At 35.5% G+C, this 15,896-nt stretch overlaps 18 non-coding genes across 18 annotated transcripts; all 18 read left to right on the forward strand.

The window, feature by feature from the left end:
• Window positions 1-637: 637 nt before the first annotated feature.
• TRNAP-AGG (transfer RNA proline (anticodon AGG)) lies at window positions 638-709 on the forward strand. Its single transcript has one exon. It is a non-coding gene; the product is annotated as a tRNA-Pro (tRNA).
• A 130-nt stretch (window positions 710-839) lies between these two features.
• On the forward strand, window positions 840-911 carry TRNAP-UGG (transfer RNA proline (anticodon UGG)). Its single transcript has one exon. It is a non-coding gene; the product is annotated as a tRNA-Pro (tRNA).
• Window positions 912-1,366: 455 nt separating this feature from the next.
• TRNAP-AGG (transfer RNA proline (anticodon AGG)) lies at window positions 1,367-1,438 on the forward strand. The gene has a single exon. It is a non-coding gene; the product is annotated as a tRNA-Pro (tRNA).
• A 130-nt stretch (window positions 1,439-1,568) lies between these two features.
• On the forward strand, window positions 1,569-1,640 carry TRNAP-UGG (transfer RNA proline (anticodon UGG)). The gene has a single exon. It is a non-coding gene; the product is annotated as a tRNA-Pro (tRNA).
• A 1,355-nt stretch (window positions 1,641-2,995) lies between these two features.
• On the forward strand, window positions 2,996-3,067 carry TRNAP-AGG (transfer RNA proline (anticodon AGG)). The gene has a single exon. It is a non-coding gene; the product is annotated as a tRNA-Pro (tRNA).
• A 130-nt stretch (window positions 3,068-3,197) lies between these two features.
• Window positions 3,198-3,269, forward strand: TRNAP-UGG (transfer RNA proline (anticodon UGG)). The gene has a single exon. It is a non-coding gene; the product is annotated as a tRNA-Pro (tRNA).
• Window positions 3,270-5,005: 1,736 nt separating this feature from the next.
• On the forward strand, window positions 5,006-5,077 carry TRNAP-UGG (transfer RNA proline (anticodon UGG)). Its single transcript has one exon. It is a non-coding gene; the product is annotated as a tRNA-Pro (tRNA).
• Window positions 5,078-5,206: 129 nt separating this feature from the next.
• TRNAP-UGG (transfer RNA proline (anticodon UGG)) lies at window positions 5,207-5,278 on the forward strand. The gene has a single exon. It is a non-coding gene; the product is annotated as a tRNA-Pro (tRNA).
• A 102-nt stretch (window positions 5,279-5,380) lies between these two features.
• TRNAP-UGG (transfer RNA proline (anticodon UGG)) lies at window positions 5,381-5,452 on the forward strand. Its single transcript has one exon. It is a non-coding gene; the product is annotated as a tRNA-Pro (tRNA).
• Window positions 5,453-6,634: 1,182 nt separating this feature from the next.
• On the forward strand, window positions 6,635-6,706 carry TRNAP-AGG (transfer RNA proline (anticodon AGG)). Its single transcript has one exon. It is a non-coding gene; the product is annotated as a tRNA-Pro (tRNA).
• A 130-nt stretch (window positions 6,707-6,836) lies between these two features.
• Window positions 6,837-6,908, forward strand: TRNAP-UGG (transfer RNA proline (anticodon UGG)). Its single transcript has one exon. It is a non-coding gene; the product is annotated as a tRNA-Pro (tRNA).
• Window positions 6,909-9,724: 2,816 nt separating this feature from the next.
• TRNAP-AGG (transfer RNA proline (anticodon AGG)) lies at window positions 9,725-9,796 on the forward strand. Its single transcript has one exon. It is a non-coding gene; the product is annotated as a tRNA-Pro (tRNA).
• Window positions 9,797-9,925: 129 nt separating this feature from the next.
• Window positions 9,926-9,997, forward strand: TRNAP-UGG (transfer RNA proline (anticodon UGG)). Its single transcript has one exon. It is a non-coding gene; the product is annotated as a tRNA-Pro (tRNA).
• Window positions 9,998-10,099: 102 nt separating this feature from the next.
• On the forward strand, window positions 10,100-10,171 carry TRNAP-UGG (transfer RNA proline (anticodon UGG)). Its single transcript has one exon. It is a non-coding gene; the product is annotated as a tRNA-Pro (tRNA).
• Window positions 10,172-11,352: 1,181 nt separating this feature from the next.
• On the forward strand, window positions 11,353-11,424 carry TRNAP-AGG (transfer RNA proline (anticodon AGG)). The gene has a single exon. It is a non-coding gene; the product is annotated as a tRNA-Pro (tRNA).
• Window positions 11,425-11,554: 130 nt separating this feature from the next.
• On the forward strand, window positions 11,555-11,626 carry TRNAP-UGG (transfer RNA proline (anticodon UGG)). The gene has a single exon. It is a non-coding gene; the product is annotated as a tRNA-Pro (tRNA).
• Window positions 11,627-14,721: 3,095 nt separating this feature from the next.
• TRNAP-AGG (transfer RNA proline (anticodon AGG)) lies at window positions 14,722-14,793 on the forward strand. The gene has a single exon. It is a non-coding gene; the product is annotated as a tRNA-Pro (tRNA).
• Window positions 14,794-14,923: 130 nt separating this feature from the next.
• Window positions 14,924-14,995, forward strand: TRNAP-UGG (transfer RNA proline (anticodon UGG)). Its single transcript has one exon. It is a non-coding gene; the product is annotated as a tRNA-Pro (tRNA).
• Window positions 14,996-15,896: the final 901 nt, after the last annotated feature.

A 15,896-nucleotide genomic window follows, 5' to 3' on the forward strand; every position in this document is an offset into this window, starting at 1 on the left:
TAATCAACAAAATCAAAGCACCAACACAGAAATTATCCCAAAACATGGGCTTGCTCCACAGAACATTTTTCATACATGTTTTTCATTAATAATAGAATTTATGAACCCAGGGATTGAAGGAGATGGGAAAAATTATCTATGCAGCCTATTCTGGTGTATATTTTAGTGATAGTGTTGTGTTTCTTTAGGTGAGGAAATTGCTTTAGATAATTTTTTTTTTTTTACACGTCATAGAATAAACATCATACTCTTAAGTGATCTGAATTGTTTAATGTCAGCACTAAGGGTAAAAGAGCATTATACAACAGTTTTAGACCTCTTATTTCAAGAATGATCTCTCCGTGGACAGAGATTCCATGTTAACACCTTTTCTAGACTTGCTTTTCTTCACTACCCTGAGATCTTTGAAACCTAGGTTTTTATTATAGTCTGATTGGTTAAGCATAGAGTACGAAAGAGTCTGTTTCCACAAATTGTATTTTTTGGTCTGAATATAATTACATAAAGCTGCTATATACAGTATCTTTGGACTACAAGACTGAAAACCTTATTATTTTTTTAAGTGGAATGTGTGTAAGAGACCACTTTGAAAAATTTCACACAAAAAATAAAAAAACACACAAAAAATTGCATCTAAGGCTCGTTGCTCTAGGGGTATGATTCTCGCTTAGGGTGCGAGAGGTCCCGGGTTCAAATCCCGGACGAGCCTAACTTTTCTGAAAAAAGAAAACCATAGAACTATTTCCTTTAAATAAAACCATAGAACTATTTCCTTTAAATAATAATTAAGAGTTAAGTTCACACAAAAAATAAAAAAAACATAAAAAAATGGAATCTAAGGCTCGTTGGTCTAGGGGTATGATTCTCGCTTTGGGTGCGAGAGGTCCCGGGTTCAAATCCCGGACGAGCCCAAATTTTCTGAAAATAGAAAACCATAGAACTATTTCCTTTAAATAATAATTAAGAGTTAAGTTCACACAAAAACTAAAAAAAAACATATAATATGGAATCTAAGGCTCGTTGGTCTAGGGGTATGATTCTCGCTTTGGGTGCGAGAGGTCCCAGGTTCAAATCTCGGACGAGCCCAAATTTTCTGAAAAAAGAAAACCATAGAACTATTTCCTTTAAATAATAATTAACAGTTAAGTTCACACAAAAAATAAAAAAAAACATATAATATGGAATCTAAGGCTCGTTGGTCTAGGGGTATGCTTCTCGCTTTGGGTGCGAGAGGTCCCGGGTTCAAATCCCGGACGAACCCAAATTCGTCCGGGATTTTTTTTTTTTTAAGTGGAATGTGTGTAAGAGACCACTTTGAAAAATTTCACACCAAAAAATAAAAAAACACAGAAAAAATTGCATCTAAGGCTTGTTGGTCTAGGGGTATGATTCTCGCTTAGGGTGCGAGAGGTCCCGGGTTCAAATCCCGGACGAGCCCAACCTTTCTGAAAAACGAAAACCATAGAACTATTTCCTTTAAATAAAACCATAGAACTATTTCCTTTAAATAATAATTAAGAGTTAAGTTCACACAAAAAATAAAAAAACCATAAAAAAATGGAATCTAAGGCTTGTTGGTCTAGGGGTATGATTCTCGCTTTGGGTGCGAGAGGTCCCGGGTTCAAATCCCGGACGAGCCCAAATTTTCTGAAAATAGAAAACCATAGAACTTTTTCCTTTAAATAATAATTAAGAGTTAAGTTCACACAAAAAAAAAAAGACATATAATATGGAATCTAAGGCTCGTTGGTCTAGGTTTATGATCCTAGCTTTGGGTGCGAGAGGTCCCGGGTTCAAATCCCGGACGAGCCCAAATTTTCTGAAAAAAGAAAACCATAGAACTATTTCCTTTAAATAGATTCCTGCTAAAGAGTTAACTTCCTCAGACGCCATCTTCCTGTATCTCATTCACAAAGCAATGATACTTCCTACAGTTATGTGAAGGATACTAAACATAAGAAAGAATTGTTTTTATTTCCTTTTTGATGATACTTTATCAGACATATCTAACAAAATGCTTGGCAGCAAATCACGGATGACCTACTGGCTCGTTGGTGTAGTGGTATGATTTTGCTTCGGGTGCGAGAGTTCCCTGGTTCAAATCCCAGACGAGCCCTTGATTTAAATACTCTTCACCATATATAGAGTCTATTCTTTCTAACATACATTAGATCTACTGAAATGATATCAAATTACTAAAACCTATAGTACTCACAGGAAAGAAGACAAAACTGATGTGGCTCAAAAACTTAGGAAATATCTTTGACCAATTATGAAATCATGTTTTTTGGAAAATATAGACTAACCGACACTTCTAAGATTTATTCTGAGAAACTCGTACCTACTGGACAAACAATTTAATCAACAAAATCAAAGCACCAACACAGAAATTATCCCAAAACATGGGCTTGCTCCACAGAACATTTTTCATACATGTTTTTCATTAATAATAGAATTTATGAACCCAGGGATTGAAGGAGATGGGAAAAATTATCTATGCAGCCTATTCTGGTGTATATTTTAGTGATAGTGTTGTGTTTCTTTAGGTGAGGAAATTGCTTTAGATAATTTTTTTTTTTTTACACGTCATAGAATAAACATCATACTCTTAAGTGATCTGAATTGTTTAATGTCTGCACTAAGGGTAAAAGAGCATTATACAACAGTTTTAGACCTCTTATTTCAAGAATGATCTCTCCGTGGACAGAGATTCCATGTTAACACCTTTTCTAGACTTGCTTTTCTTCACTACCCTGAGATCTTTGAAACCTAGGTTTTTATTATAGTCTGATTGGTTAAGCATAGAGTACGAAAGAGTCTGTTTCCACAAATTGTATTTTTTGGTCTGAATATAATTACATAAAGCTGCTATATACAGTATCTTTGGACTACAAGACTGAAAACCTTATTATTTTTTTAAGTGGAATGTGTGTAAGAGACCACTTTGAAAAATTTCACACAAAAAATAAAAAAACACACAAAAAATTGCATCTAAGGCTCGTTGCTCTAGGGGTATGATTCTCGCTTAGGGTGCGAGAGGTCCCGGGTTCAAATCCCGGACGAGCCTAACTTTTCTGAAAAAAGAAAACCATAGAACTATTTCCTTTAAATAAAACCATAGAACTATTTCCTTTAAATAATAATTAAGAGTTAAGTTCACACAAAAAATAAAAAAAACATAAAAAAATGGAATCTAAGGCTCGTTGGTCTAGGGGTATGATTCTCGCTTTGGGTGCGAGAGGTCCCGGGTTCAAATCCCGGACGAGCCCAAATTTTCTGAAAATAGAAAACCATAGAACTATTTCCTTTAAATAATAATTAAGAGTTAAGTTCACACAAAAACTAAAAAAAAACATATAATATGGAATCTAAGGCTCGTTGGTCTAGGGGTATGATTCTCGCTTTGGGTGCGAGAGGTCCCAGGTTCAAATCTCGGACGAGCCCAAATTTTCTGAAAAATGAAAACCATAGAACTATTTCCTTTAAATAATAATTAACAGTTAAGTTCACACAAAAAATAAAAAAAAAACATATAATATGGAATCTAAGGCTCGTTGGTCTAGGGTTATGCTTCTCGCTTTGGGTGCGAGAGGTCCCGGGTTCAAATCCCGGACGAACCCAAATTTTCTGAAAAAAGCAAACCATAGAACTATTTCCTTAAAATAGATTCCTGCTAAAGAGTTAACTTCCTCAGACGCCATCTTCCTGTACCTCATTCACAAAGCAATGATACTTCCTACAGTTATGTGAAGGATACTAAACATAAGAAAGAATTGTTTTTATTTCCTTTTTGATGATACTTTATCAGACATATCTAACAAAATGCTTGGCAGCAAATCACGGATGACCTACTGGCTCGTTGGAGTAGTGGTATGATTTTGCTTCGGGTGCGAGAGTTCCCTGGTTCAAATCCCAGACGAGCCCTTGATTTAAATACTCTTCACCATATATAGAGTGTGTTCTTTCTAACATACATTAGATCTACTGAAATGATATCAAATTACTAAAACCTATAGTACTCACAGGAAAGAAGACAAAACTGATGTGGCTCAAAAACTTAGGAAATATCTTTGACCAATTATGAAATCATGTTTTTTGGAAAATATAGACTAACAGACACTTCCAAGATTTATTCTGAGAAACTCGTACCTACTGGACAAACAATTTAATCAACAAAATCAAAGCACCAACACAGAAATTATCCCAAAACATGGGCTTGCTCCACAGAACATTTTTCATACATGTTTTTCATTAATAATAGAATTTATGAACCCAGGGATTGAAGGAGATGGGAAAAATTATCTATGCAGCCTATTCTGGTGTATATTTTAGTGATAGTGTTGTGTTTCTTTAGGTGAGGAAATTGCTTTAGATAATTTTTTTTTTTTACACGTCATAGAAAAAACATCATACTCTTAAGTGCTCTGAATTGTTTAATGTCAGCACTAAGGGTAAAAGAGCATTATACAACAGTTTTAGACCTCTTATTTCAAGAATGATCTCTCTGTGGACAGAGATTCCATGTTAACACCTTTTCTAGACTTGCTTTTCTTCACTACCCTGAGATCTTTGAAACCTAGGTTTTTATTACAGTCTGATTGGTTAAGCATAGAGTACGAAAGAGTCTGTTTCCACAAATTGTATTTTTTGGTCTGAATATAATTACATAAAGCTGCTATATACAGTATCTTTGGACTACAAGACTGAAAACCTTATTATTTTTTTAAGTGGAATGTGTGTAAGAGACCACTTTGAAAAATTTCACACAAAAAAATAAAAAAACACATAAAAAATTGCATCTAAGGCTGGTTGGTCTAGGGGTATGATTCTCTCTTAGGGTGCGAGAGGTCCCGGGTTCAAATCCCGGACGAGCCCAACTTTTCTGAAAAAAGAAAACCATAGAACTATTTCCTTTAAATAAAACCATAGAACTATTTCCTTTAAATAATAATTAAGAGTTAAGTTCACACAAAAAATAAAAAAACATAAAAAAAATGGAATCTAAGGCTCGTTGGTCTAGGGGTATGATTCTCGCTTTGGGTGCGAGAGGTCCCGGGTTCAAATCCCGGACGAGCCCAACTTTTCTGGAAAAAGAAAACCATTGAACTATTTCCTTTAAATAAAACCATAGAACTATTTCCTTTAAATAATAATTAAGAGTTAAGTTCACACAAAAAATAAAAAAAACATATAAAATGGAATCTAAGGCTCGTTGGTCTAGGGGTATGATTCTCGCTTTGGGTGCGAGAGGTCCCGGGTTCAAATCCCGGACGAGCCCAAATTTTCTGAAAAAAGAAAACCATAGAACTATTTCCATTAAATAATAATTAAGAGTTAAGTTCACACAAAAACTAAAAAAAACATATAATATGGAATCTAAGGCTCGTTGGTCTAGGGGTATGATTCTCGCCTTGGGTGCGAGAGGTCCCGGGTTCAAATCCCGGACGAGCCCAAATTTTCTGAAAAAAGAAAACCATAGAACTATTTCCTTTAAATAGATTCCTCCTAAAGAGTTAACTTCCTCAGACGCCATCTTCCTGTATCTCATTCACAAAGCAATGATACTTCCTACAGTTATGTGAAGGATACTAAACATAAGAAAGAATTGTTTTTATTTCCTTTTTGATGATACTTTATCAGACATATCTAACAAAATGCTTGGCAGCAAATCACGGATGACCTACTGGCTCGTTGGTGTAGTGGTATGATTTTGCTTCGGGTGCGAGAGTTCCCTGGTTCAAATCCCAGACGAGCCCTTGATTTAAATACTCTTCACCATATATAGAGTGTGTTGTTTCTAACATACATTAGATCTACTGAAATGATATCAAATTACTAAAACCTATAGTACTCACAGGAAAGAAGACAAAACTGATGTGGCTCAAAAACTTAGGAAATATCTTTGACCAATTATGAAATCATGTTTTTTGGAAAATATAGACTAACCGACACTTCTAAGATTTATTCTGAGAAACTCGTACCTACTGGACAAACAATTTAATCAACAAAATCAAAGCACCAACACAGAAATTATCCCAAAACATGGGCTTGCTCCACAGAACATTTTTCATACATGTTTTTCATTAATAATAGAATTTATGAACCCAGGGATTGAAGGAGATGGGAAAAATTATCTATGCAGCCTATTCTGGTGTATATTTTAGTGATAGTGTTGTGTTTCTTTAGGTGAGGAAATTGCTTTAGATAAATTTTTTTTTTACACATCATAGAATAAACATCATACTCTTAAGTGCTCTGAATTGTTTAATGTCAGCACTAAGGGTAAAAGAGCATTATACAACAGTTTTAGACCTCTTATTTCAAGAATGATCTCTCTGTGGACAGAGATTCCATGTTAACACCTTTTCTAGACTTGCTTTTCTTCACTACCCTGAGATCTTTGAAACCTAGGTTTTTATTACAGTCTGATTGGTTAAGCATAGAGTACGAAAGAGTCTGTTTCCACAAATTGTATTTTTTGGTCTGAATATAATTACATAAAGCTGCTATATACAGTATCTTTGGACTACAAGACTGAAAACCTTATTATTTTTTTAAGTGGAATGTGTGTAAGAGACCACTTTGAAAAATTTCACACAAAAAAATAAAAAAACAAACAAAAAATTGCATCTAAGGCTCGTTGGTCTAGGGGTATGATTCTCGCTTAGGGTGCGAGAGGTCCCGGGTTCAAATCCCGGACGAGCCCAACTTTTCTGAAAAAAGAAAACCATAGAACTATTTCCTTTAAATAAAACCATAGAACTATTTCCTTTAAATAATAATTAAGAGTTAAGTTCACACAAAAAATAAAAAAAACATAAAAAAATGGAATCTAAGGCTCGTTGGTCTAGGGGTATGATTCTCGCTTTGGGTGCGAGATGTCCCGGGTTCAAATCCCGGACGAGCCCAAATTTTCTGAAAATAGAAAACCATAGAACTATTTCCTTTAAATAATAATTAAGAGTTAAGTTCACACAAAAAAAAAAAAAAAAACATATAATATAGAATCTAAGGCTCGTTGGTCTAGGGGTATGATTCTCGCTTTGGTGCGAGAGGTCTCGGGTTCAAATCCCGGACGAGCCCAAATTTTCTGAAAAAAGAAAACCATAGAACTATTTCCTTTAAATAGATTCCTGCTAAAGAGTTAACTTCCTCAGACGCCATCTTCCTGTATCTCATTCACAAAGCAATGATACTTCCTACAGTTATGTGAAGGATACTAAACATAAGAAAGAATTGTTTTTATTTCCTTTTTGATGATTCTTTATCAGACATATCTAACAAAATGCTTGGCAGCAAATCACGGATGACCTACTGGCTCATTGGTGTAGTGGTATGATTTTGCTTCGGGTGCGAGAGTTCCCTGGTTCAAATCCCAGACGAGCCCTTGATTTAAATACTCTTCACCATATATAGAGTGTGTTCTTTCTAACATACATTAGATCTACTGAAATGATATCAAATTACTAAAACCTATAGTACTCACAGGAAAGAAGACAAAACTGATGTGGCTCAAAAACTTAGGAAATATCTTTGACCAATTATGAAATCATGTTTTTTGGAAAATATAGACTAACCGACACTTCTAAGATTTATTCTGAGAAACTCGTACCTACTGGACAAACAATTTAATCAACAAAATCAAAGCACCAACACAGAAATTATCCCAAAACATGGGCTTGCTCCACAGAACATTTTTCATACATGTTTTTCATTAATAATAGAATTTATAAACCCAGGGATTGAAGGAGATGGGAAAAATTATCTATGCAGCCTATTCTGGTGTATATTTTAGTGATAGTGTTGTGTTTCTTTAGGTGAGGAAATTGCTTTAGATAAATTTTTTTTTTTACACGTCATAGAATAAACATCATACTCTTAAGTGCTCTGAATTGTTTAATGTCAGCACTAAGGGTAAAAGAGCATTATACAACAGTTTTAGACCTCTTATTTCAAGAATTATCTCTCTGTGGACAGAGATTCCATGTTAACACCTTTTCTAGACTTGCTTTTCTTCACTACCCTGAGATCTTTGAAACCTAGGTTTTTATTACAGTCTGATTGGTTAAGCATAGAGTACGAAAGAGTCTGTTTCCACAAATTGTATTTTTTGGTCTGAATATAATTACATAAAGCTGCTATATACAGTATCTTTGGACTACAAGACTGAAAACCTTATTATTTTTTTAAGTGGAATGTGTGTAAGAGACCACTTTGAAAAATTTCACACAAAAAAATAAAAAAACACATAAAAAATTGCATCTAAGGCTCGTTGGTCTAGGGTTATGATTCTCGCTTAGGGTGCGAGAGGTCCCGGGTTCAAATCCCAGACGAGCCCAACTTTTCCGAAAAAAGAAAACCATAGAACTATTTCCTTTAAATAAAACCATAGAACTATTTCCTTTAAATAATAATTAAGAGTTAAGTTCACACAAAAACTAAAAAAAAACATATAATATGGTATCTAAGGCTCGTTGGTCTAGGGGTATGATTCTCGCTTTGGGTGCGAGAGGTCCCAGGTTCACATCTCGGACGAGCCCAAATTTTCTGAAAAAAGAAAACCATAGAACTATTTCCTTTAAATAGATTCCTGCTAAAGAGTTAACTTCATCAGACGCCATCTTCCTGTATCTCATTCACAAAGCAATGATACTTCCTACAGTTATGTGAAGGATACTAAACATAAGAAAGAATTGTTTTTATTTCCTTTTTGATGCTACTTTATCAGACATATCTAACAAAATGCTTGACAGCAAATCACGGATGACCTACTGGCTCGTTGGTGTAGTGGTATGATTTTGCTTCGGGTGCGAGAGTTCCCTGGTTCAAATCCCAGACGAGCCCTTGATTTAAATACTCTTCACCATATATAGAGTGTGTTCTTTCTAACATACATTAGATCTACTGAAGGAATATCAAATTACTAAAACCTATAGTACTCACAGGAAAGAAGACAAAACTGATGTGGCTCAAAAACTTAGGAAAAATCTTTGACCAATTATGAAATCATGTTTTTTGGAAAATATAGACTAACCGACACTTCTAAGATTTATTCTGAGAAACTCGTACCTACTGGACAAACAATTTAATCAACAAAATCAAAGCACCAACACAGAAATTATCCCAAAACATGGACTTGCTCCACAGAACATTTTTCATACATGTTTTTCATTAATAATAGAATTTATGAACCCAGGGATTGAAGGAGATGGGAAAAATTATCTATGCAGCCTATTCTGGTGTATATTTTAGTGATAGTGTTGTGTTTCTTTAGGTGAGGAAATTGCTTTAGATAAAAAAATTTTTTTTACACGTCATAGAATAAACATTGTACTCTTAAGTGCTCTGAATTGTTTAATGTCAGCACTAAGGGTAAAAGAGCATTATACAACAGTTTAAGACCTCTTATTTCAAGAATGATGTCTCCGTGGACAGAGATTCCATGTTAACACCTTTTCTAGACTTGCTTTTCTTCACTACCCTGAGATCTTTGAAACCTAGGTTTTTATTATAGTCTGATTGGTTAAGCATAGAGTACGAAAGAGTCTGTTTCCACAAATTGTATTTTTTGGTCTGAATATAATTACATAAAGCTGCTATATACAGTATCTTTGGACTACAAGACTGAAAACCTTATTATTTTTTTAAGCGGAATGTGTGTAAGAGACCACTTTGAAAAATTTCAAACAAAAAAATAAAAAAACACTTAACAAATTTCATCTAAGGCTCGTTGGTCTAGGGGTATGATTCTCGCTTAGGGTGCGAGAGGTCCCGGGTTCAAATCCCGGACGAGCCCAACTTTTCTGAAAAAAGAAAACCATAGAACTATTTCCTTTAAATAAAACCATAGAACTATTTCCTTTAAATAATAATTAAGAGTTAAGTTCACACAAAAAATAAAAAAAACATATAAAATGGAATCTAAGGCTCGTTGGTCTAGGGGTATGATTCTCGCTTTGGGTGCGAGAGGTCCCGGGTTCAAATCCCGGACGAGCCCAAATTTTCTGAAAAAAGAAAACCATAGAACTATTTCCATTAAATAATAATTAAGAGTTAAGTTCACACAAAAACTAAAAAAAACATATAATATGGAATCTAAGGCTCGTTGGTCTAGGGGTATGATTCTCGCCTTGGGTGCGAGAGGTCCCGGGTTCAAATCCCGGACGAGCCCAAATTTTCTGAAAAAAGAAAACCATAGAACTATTTCCTTTAAATAGATTCCTCCTAAAGAGTTAACTTCCTCAGACGCCATCTTCCTGTATCTCATTCACAAAGCAATGATACTTCCTACAGTTATGTGAAGGATACTAAACATAAGAAAGAATTGTTTTTATTTCCTTTTTGATGATACTTTATCAGACATATCTAACAAAATGCTTGGCAGCAAATCACGGATGACCTACTGGCTCGTTGGTGTAGTGGTATGATTTTGCTTCGGGTGCGAGAGTTCCCTGGTTCAAATCCCAGACGAGCCCTTGATTTAAATACTCTTCACCATATATAGAGTGTGTTGTTTCTAACATACATTAGATCTACTGAAATGATATCAAATTACTAAAACCTATAGTACTCACAGGAAAGAAGACAAAACTGATGTGGCTCAAAAACTTAGGAAATATCTTTGACCAATTATGAAATCATGTTTTTTGGAAAATATAGACTAACCGACACTTCTAAGATTTATTCTGAGAAACTCGTACCTACTGGACAAACAATTTAATCAACAAAATCAAAGCACCAACACAGAAATTATCCCAAAACATGGGCTTGCTCCACAGAACATTTTTCATACATGTTTTTCATTAATAATAGAATTTATGAACCCAGGGATTGAAGGAGATGGGAAAAATTATCTATGCAGCCTATTCTGGTGTATATTTTAGTGATAGTGTTGTGTTTCTTTAGGTGAGGAAATTGCTTTAGATAAATTTTTTTTTACACATCATAGAATAAACATCATACTCTTAAGTGCTCTGAATTGTTTAATGTCAGCACTAAGGGTAAAAGAGCATTATACAACAGTTTTAGACCTCTTATTTCAAGAATGATCTCTCTGTGGACAGAGATTCCATGTTAACACCTTTTCTAGACTTGCTTTTCTTCACTACCCTGAGATCTTTGAAACCTAGGTTTTTATTACAGTCTGATTGGTTAAGCATAGAGTACGAAAGAGTCTGTTTCCACAAATTGTATTTTTTGGTCTGAATATAATTACATAAAGCTGCTATATACAGTATCTTTGGACTACAAGACTGAAAACCTTATTATTTTTTTAAGTGGAATGTGTGTAAGAGACCACTTTGAAAAATTTCACACAAAAAAATAAAAAAACAAACAAAAAATTGCATCTAAGGCTCGTTGGTCTAGGGGTATGATTCTCGCTTAGGGTGCGAGAGGTCCCGGGTTCAAATCCCGGACGAGCCCAACTTTTCTGAAAAAAGAAAACCATAGAACTATTTCCTTTAAATAAAACCATAGAACTATTTCCTTTAAATAATAATTAAGAGTTAAGTTCACACAAAACATAAAAAAAACATAAAAAAATGGAATCTAAGGCTCGTTGGTCTAGGGGTATGATTCTCGCTTTGGGTGCGAGATGTCCCGGGTTCAAATCCCGGACGAGCCCAAATTTTCTGAAAATAGAAAACCATAGAACTATTTCCTTTAACCCCTTAATGACAAGTGACGTACCAGGTACGTCCTGCAAAAACTTGCAGTTAGTGACAATGGACGTACCTGGTACGTCACTTGTCTAAGAGAGTGCTGGAAGCGATCGCAATCGCTTCCAGCAGCTCTCAGGGTATTGCAGTGATGCCTCGATATTGAGGCATCCTGCAATACCCTTAGAAAGCATCCGATGCAGAGAGAGCCACTCTGTGGCCCTCTCTGCACCGGTAGCGATGCGGCCGGTTCGTTGGTGGGTGGGAGCGCAACAGGGAGGCGGGTGGGCGGCCCATCGCTACCCGGCATCCGGCTCCTGTTAGTGCAATGTGCACGCCGGGTGCCGGGAGCGTGCGGGGGCGCGCATGCGCGTGCGCGCGCGGGTGCGCGCGCACGCCCGCGATCACCTAAACACACTGACACCAATGAGTGGGAAGAGGGGGGGAAATATATATATATGAGGATCTGGGAGGGGGAGGGGGTTGGGGTATTGTGGGGGGCTGCTACACTACAGAAAAAAATAAATTAGTAATAAAAAATAATAATTAAAAACACTTTTTTGGGGGGCAAATTGGGTACTGGCAGACAGCTGCCAGTACCCAAGATGGCGGCAATTAGGTAGGGGAGAGGGTTAGATTGCTGGGGGGGGGGGATCATGGAGGTTGGGGCTAAGGCAGGAGTCCATCACAGCTAAAACATTTTATTTTTTTTTATTAAAAAAAATAAAAACTCCTTTTATTTAGTACTGGCAGACTTTCTGCCAGTACTTAAGATGGCGGGGACAATTGTGGGGTGGGGGAGGGAAGAGAACTGTTTGGGAGGGATCAGGGGGTGGGATGTGTCAGGTGGGAGGCTGATCTCTACCCTAAAGCTAAAATTAACCCTGCAAGCTCCCTACAAGCTACCTAATTTAACCCCTTAACTGCTGGGCATAATTTACGTGTGGTGCGCAGCAGCATTTAGCGGCCTTCTACTTACCAAAAAGCAACCACAAAGCCATATAAGTCTGCTATTTCTGAACAAAGGGGATCCCAAAGAAGCATTTACAACCATTTGTGCCTTAATTGCAGAAGCTGTTTGTAAATAATTTCAGTGGGAAACCTAAAGTTTGTGACAAAATTTGTGAAAAAGTGAACTTTTTTTTTTATTTGATGACATTTGGCGGTGAAATGGTGGCATGAAATATACCAAAATGGGCCTAGATCAATACTTTGGGTTGTCTTCTAAAAAAAAATATATACATGTCAAGGGATATTCAGGTATTCCTGACAGATATCAGGGTTCCAATGTAACTAGCGCTAATTTTGAAAAAAAGTTGTTTGGAAATAGCAAAGTGCTACTTGTATTTATGGCCCTATAACTTGCAAAAAAAGTAAAGAACATGTAAACATTGGGTATTTCTAAACTCAGGACAAAATTTAGAAACTATTTAGCATAGGTGTTTTTTGGTGATTGTAGATGTGTAACAGATTTTGGGGGTCAAAGTTAGAAAAAGTGTGTTTTTTTCAATTTTTTCCTCATATTTTATATTTTTTTTTATAGGAAATTATAAGATATGATGAAAATAATGGTATCCTTAGAAAGTCCATTTAATGGCGAGAAAAACGGTATATAATATGTATGGGTACAGTAAATGAGTAAGAGGAAAATTACAGCTAAACACAAACACTGCAGAAATGTAAAAATAGCCATTGTCATTAAGGGTAAGAAAATTGAAAAATGGTCCGGTCATTAAGGGGTTAAATAATAATTAAGAGTTAAGTTCACACAAAAAAAAAAAAAAAAAACATATAATATAGAATCTAAGGCTCGTTGGTCTAGGGGTATGATTCTCGCTTTGGTGCGAGAGGTCTCGGGTTCAAATCCCGGACGAGCCCAAATTTTCTGAAAAAAGAAAACCATAGAACTATTTCCTTTAAATAGATTCCTGCTAAAGAGTTAACTTCCTCAGACGCCATCTTCCTGTATCTCATTCACAAAGCAATGATACTTCCTACAGTTATGTGAAGGATACTAAACATAAGAAAGAATTGTTTTTATTTCCTTTTTGATGATACTTTATCAGACATATCTAACAAAATGCTTGGCAGCAAATCACGGATGACCTACTGGCTCGTTGGTGTAGTGGTATGATTTTGCTTCGGGTGCGAGAGTTCCCTGGTTCAAATCCCAGACGAGCCCTTGATTTAAATACTCTTCACCATATATAGAGTGTGTTCTTTCTAACATACATTAGATCTACTGAAATGATATCAAATTACTAAAACCTATAGTACTCACAGGAAAGAAGACAAAACTGATGTGGCTCAAAAACTTAGGAAATATCTTTGACCAATTATGAAATCATGTTTTTTGGAAAATATAGACTAACCGACACTTCTAAGATTTATTCTGAGAAACTCGTACCTACTGGACAAACAATTTAATCAACAAAATCAAAGCACCAACACAGAAATTATCCCAAAACATGGGCTTGCTCCACAGAACATTTTTCATACATGTTTTTCATTAATAATAGAATTTATGAACCCAGGGATTGAAGGAGATGGGAAAAATTATCTATGCAGCCTATTCTGGTGTATATTTTAGTGATAGTGTTGTGTTTCTTTAGGTGAGGAAATTGCTTTAGATAAAAAATTTTTTTTACACGTCATAGAATAAACATCATACTCTTAAGTGCTCTGAATTGTTTAATGTCAGCACTAAGGGTAAAAGAGCATTATACAACAGTTTTAGACCTCTTATTTCAAGAATGATCTCTCTGTGGACAGAGATTCCATGTTAACACCTTTTCTAGACTTGCTTTTCTTCACTACCCTGAGATCTTTGAAACCTAGGTTTTTATTACAGTCTGATTGGTTAAGCATAGAGTACGAAAGAGTCTGTTTCCACAAATTGTATTTTTTGGTCTGAATATAATTACATAAAGCTGCTATATACAGTATCTTTGGACTACAAGACTGAAAACCTTATTATTTTTTTAAGTGGAATGTGTGTAAGAGACCACTTTGAAAAATTTCACACAAAAAAATAAAAAAACACAGAAAAAATTGCATCTAAGGCTCGTTGGTCTAGGGGTATGATTCTCGCTTAGGGTGCGAGAGGTCCCGGGTTCAAATCCCGGACGAGCCCAACTTTTCTGAAAAAAGAAAACCATAGAACTATTTCCTTTAAATAAAACCATAGAACTATTTCCTTTAAATAATAATTAAGAGTTAAGTTCACACAAAAAATAAAAAAAACATAAAAAAATTGAATCTAAGGCTCGTTGGTCTAGGGGTATGATTCTCGCTTTGGGTGCGAAAGGTCCCGGGTTCAAATCCCGGACGAGCCCAAATTTTTTGAATATAGAAAACCATAGAACTATTTCCTTTAAATAATAATTAAGAGTTAAGTTCACACAAAAACTAAAAAAAAAAACATATAATATGGAATCTAAGGCTTGTTGGTCTAGGGGTATGATTCTCGCTTTGGGTGCGAGAGGTCCCAGGTTCAAATCACGGACGAGCCCAAATTTTCTGAAAAAAGAAAACCATAGAACTATTTCCTTTAAATAGATTCCTGCTAAAGAGTTAACTTCCTCAGACGCCATCTTCCTGTATCTCATTCACAAAGCAATGATACTTCCTACAGTTATGTGAAGGATACTAAACATAAGAAAGAATTGTTTTTATTTCCTTTTTGATGATACTTTATCAGACATATCTAACAAATTGCTTGGCAGCAAATCACGGATGACCTACTGGCTCGTTGGTGTAGTGGTATGATTTTGCTTCGGGTGCGAGAGTTCCCTGGTTCAAATCCCAGACGAGCCCTTGATTTAAATACTCTTCACCATATATAGAGTGTGTTCTTTCTAACATACATTAGATCTACTGAAATGATATCAAATTACTAAAACCTATAGTACTCACAGGAAAGAAGACAAAACTGATGTGGCTCAAAAACTTAGGAAATATCTTTGACCAATTATGAAATCATGTTTTTTGGAAAATATAGACTAACCGACACTTCTAAGATTTATTCTGAGAAACTCGTACCTACTGGACAAACAATTTAAACAACAAAATCAAAGCACCAACACAGAAATTATCCCAAAACATGGGCTTGCTCCACAGAACATTTTTCATACATGTTTTTCATTAATAATAGAATTTATAAACCCAGGGATTGAAGGAGATGGGAAAAATTATCTATGCAGCCTATTCTGGTGTATATTTTAGTGATAGTGTTGT

The sequence above is a fragment of the Bombina bombina genome, chromosome 4 (assembly GCF_027579735.1).
Source record: "Bombina bombina isolate aBomBom1 chromosome 4, aBomBom1.pri, whole genome shotgun sequence".
Lineage (NCBI taxonomy): Eukaryota > Metazoa > Chordata > Amphibia > Anura > Bombinatoridae > Bombina > Bombina bombina.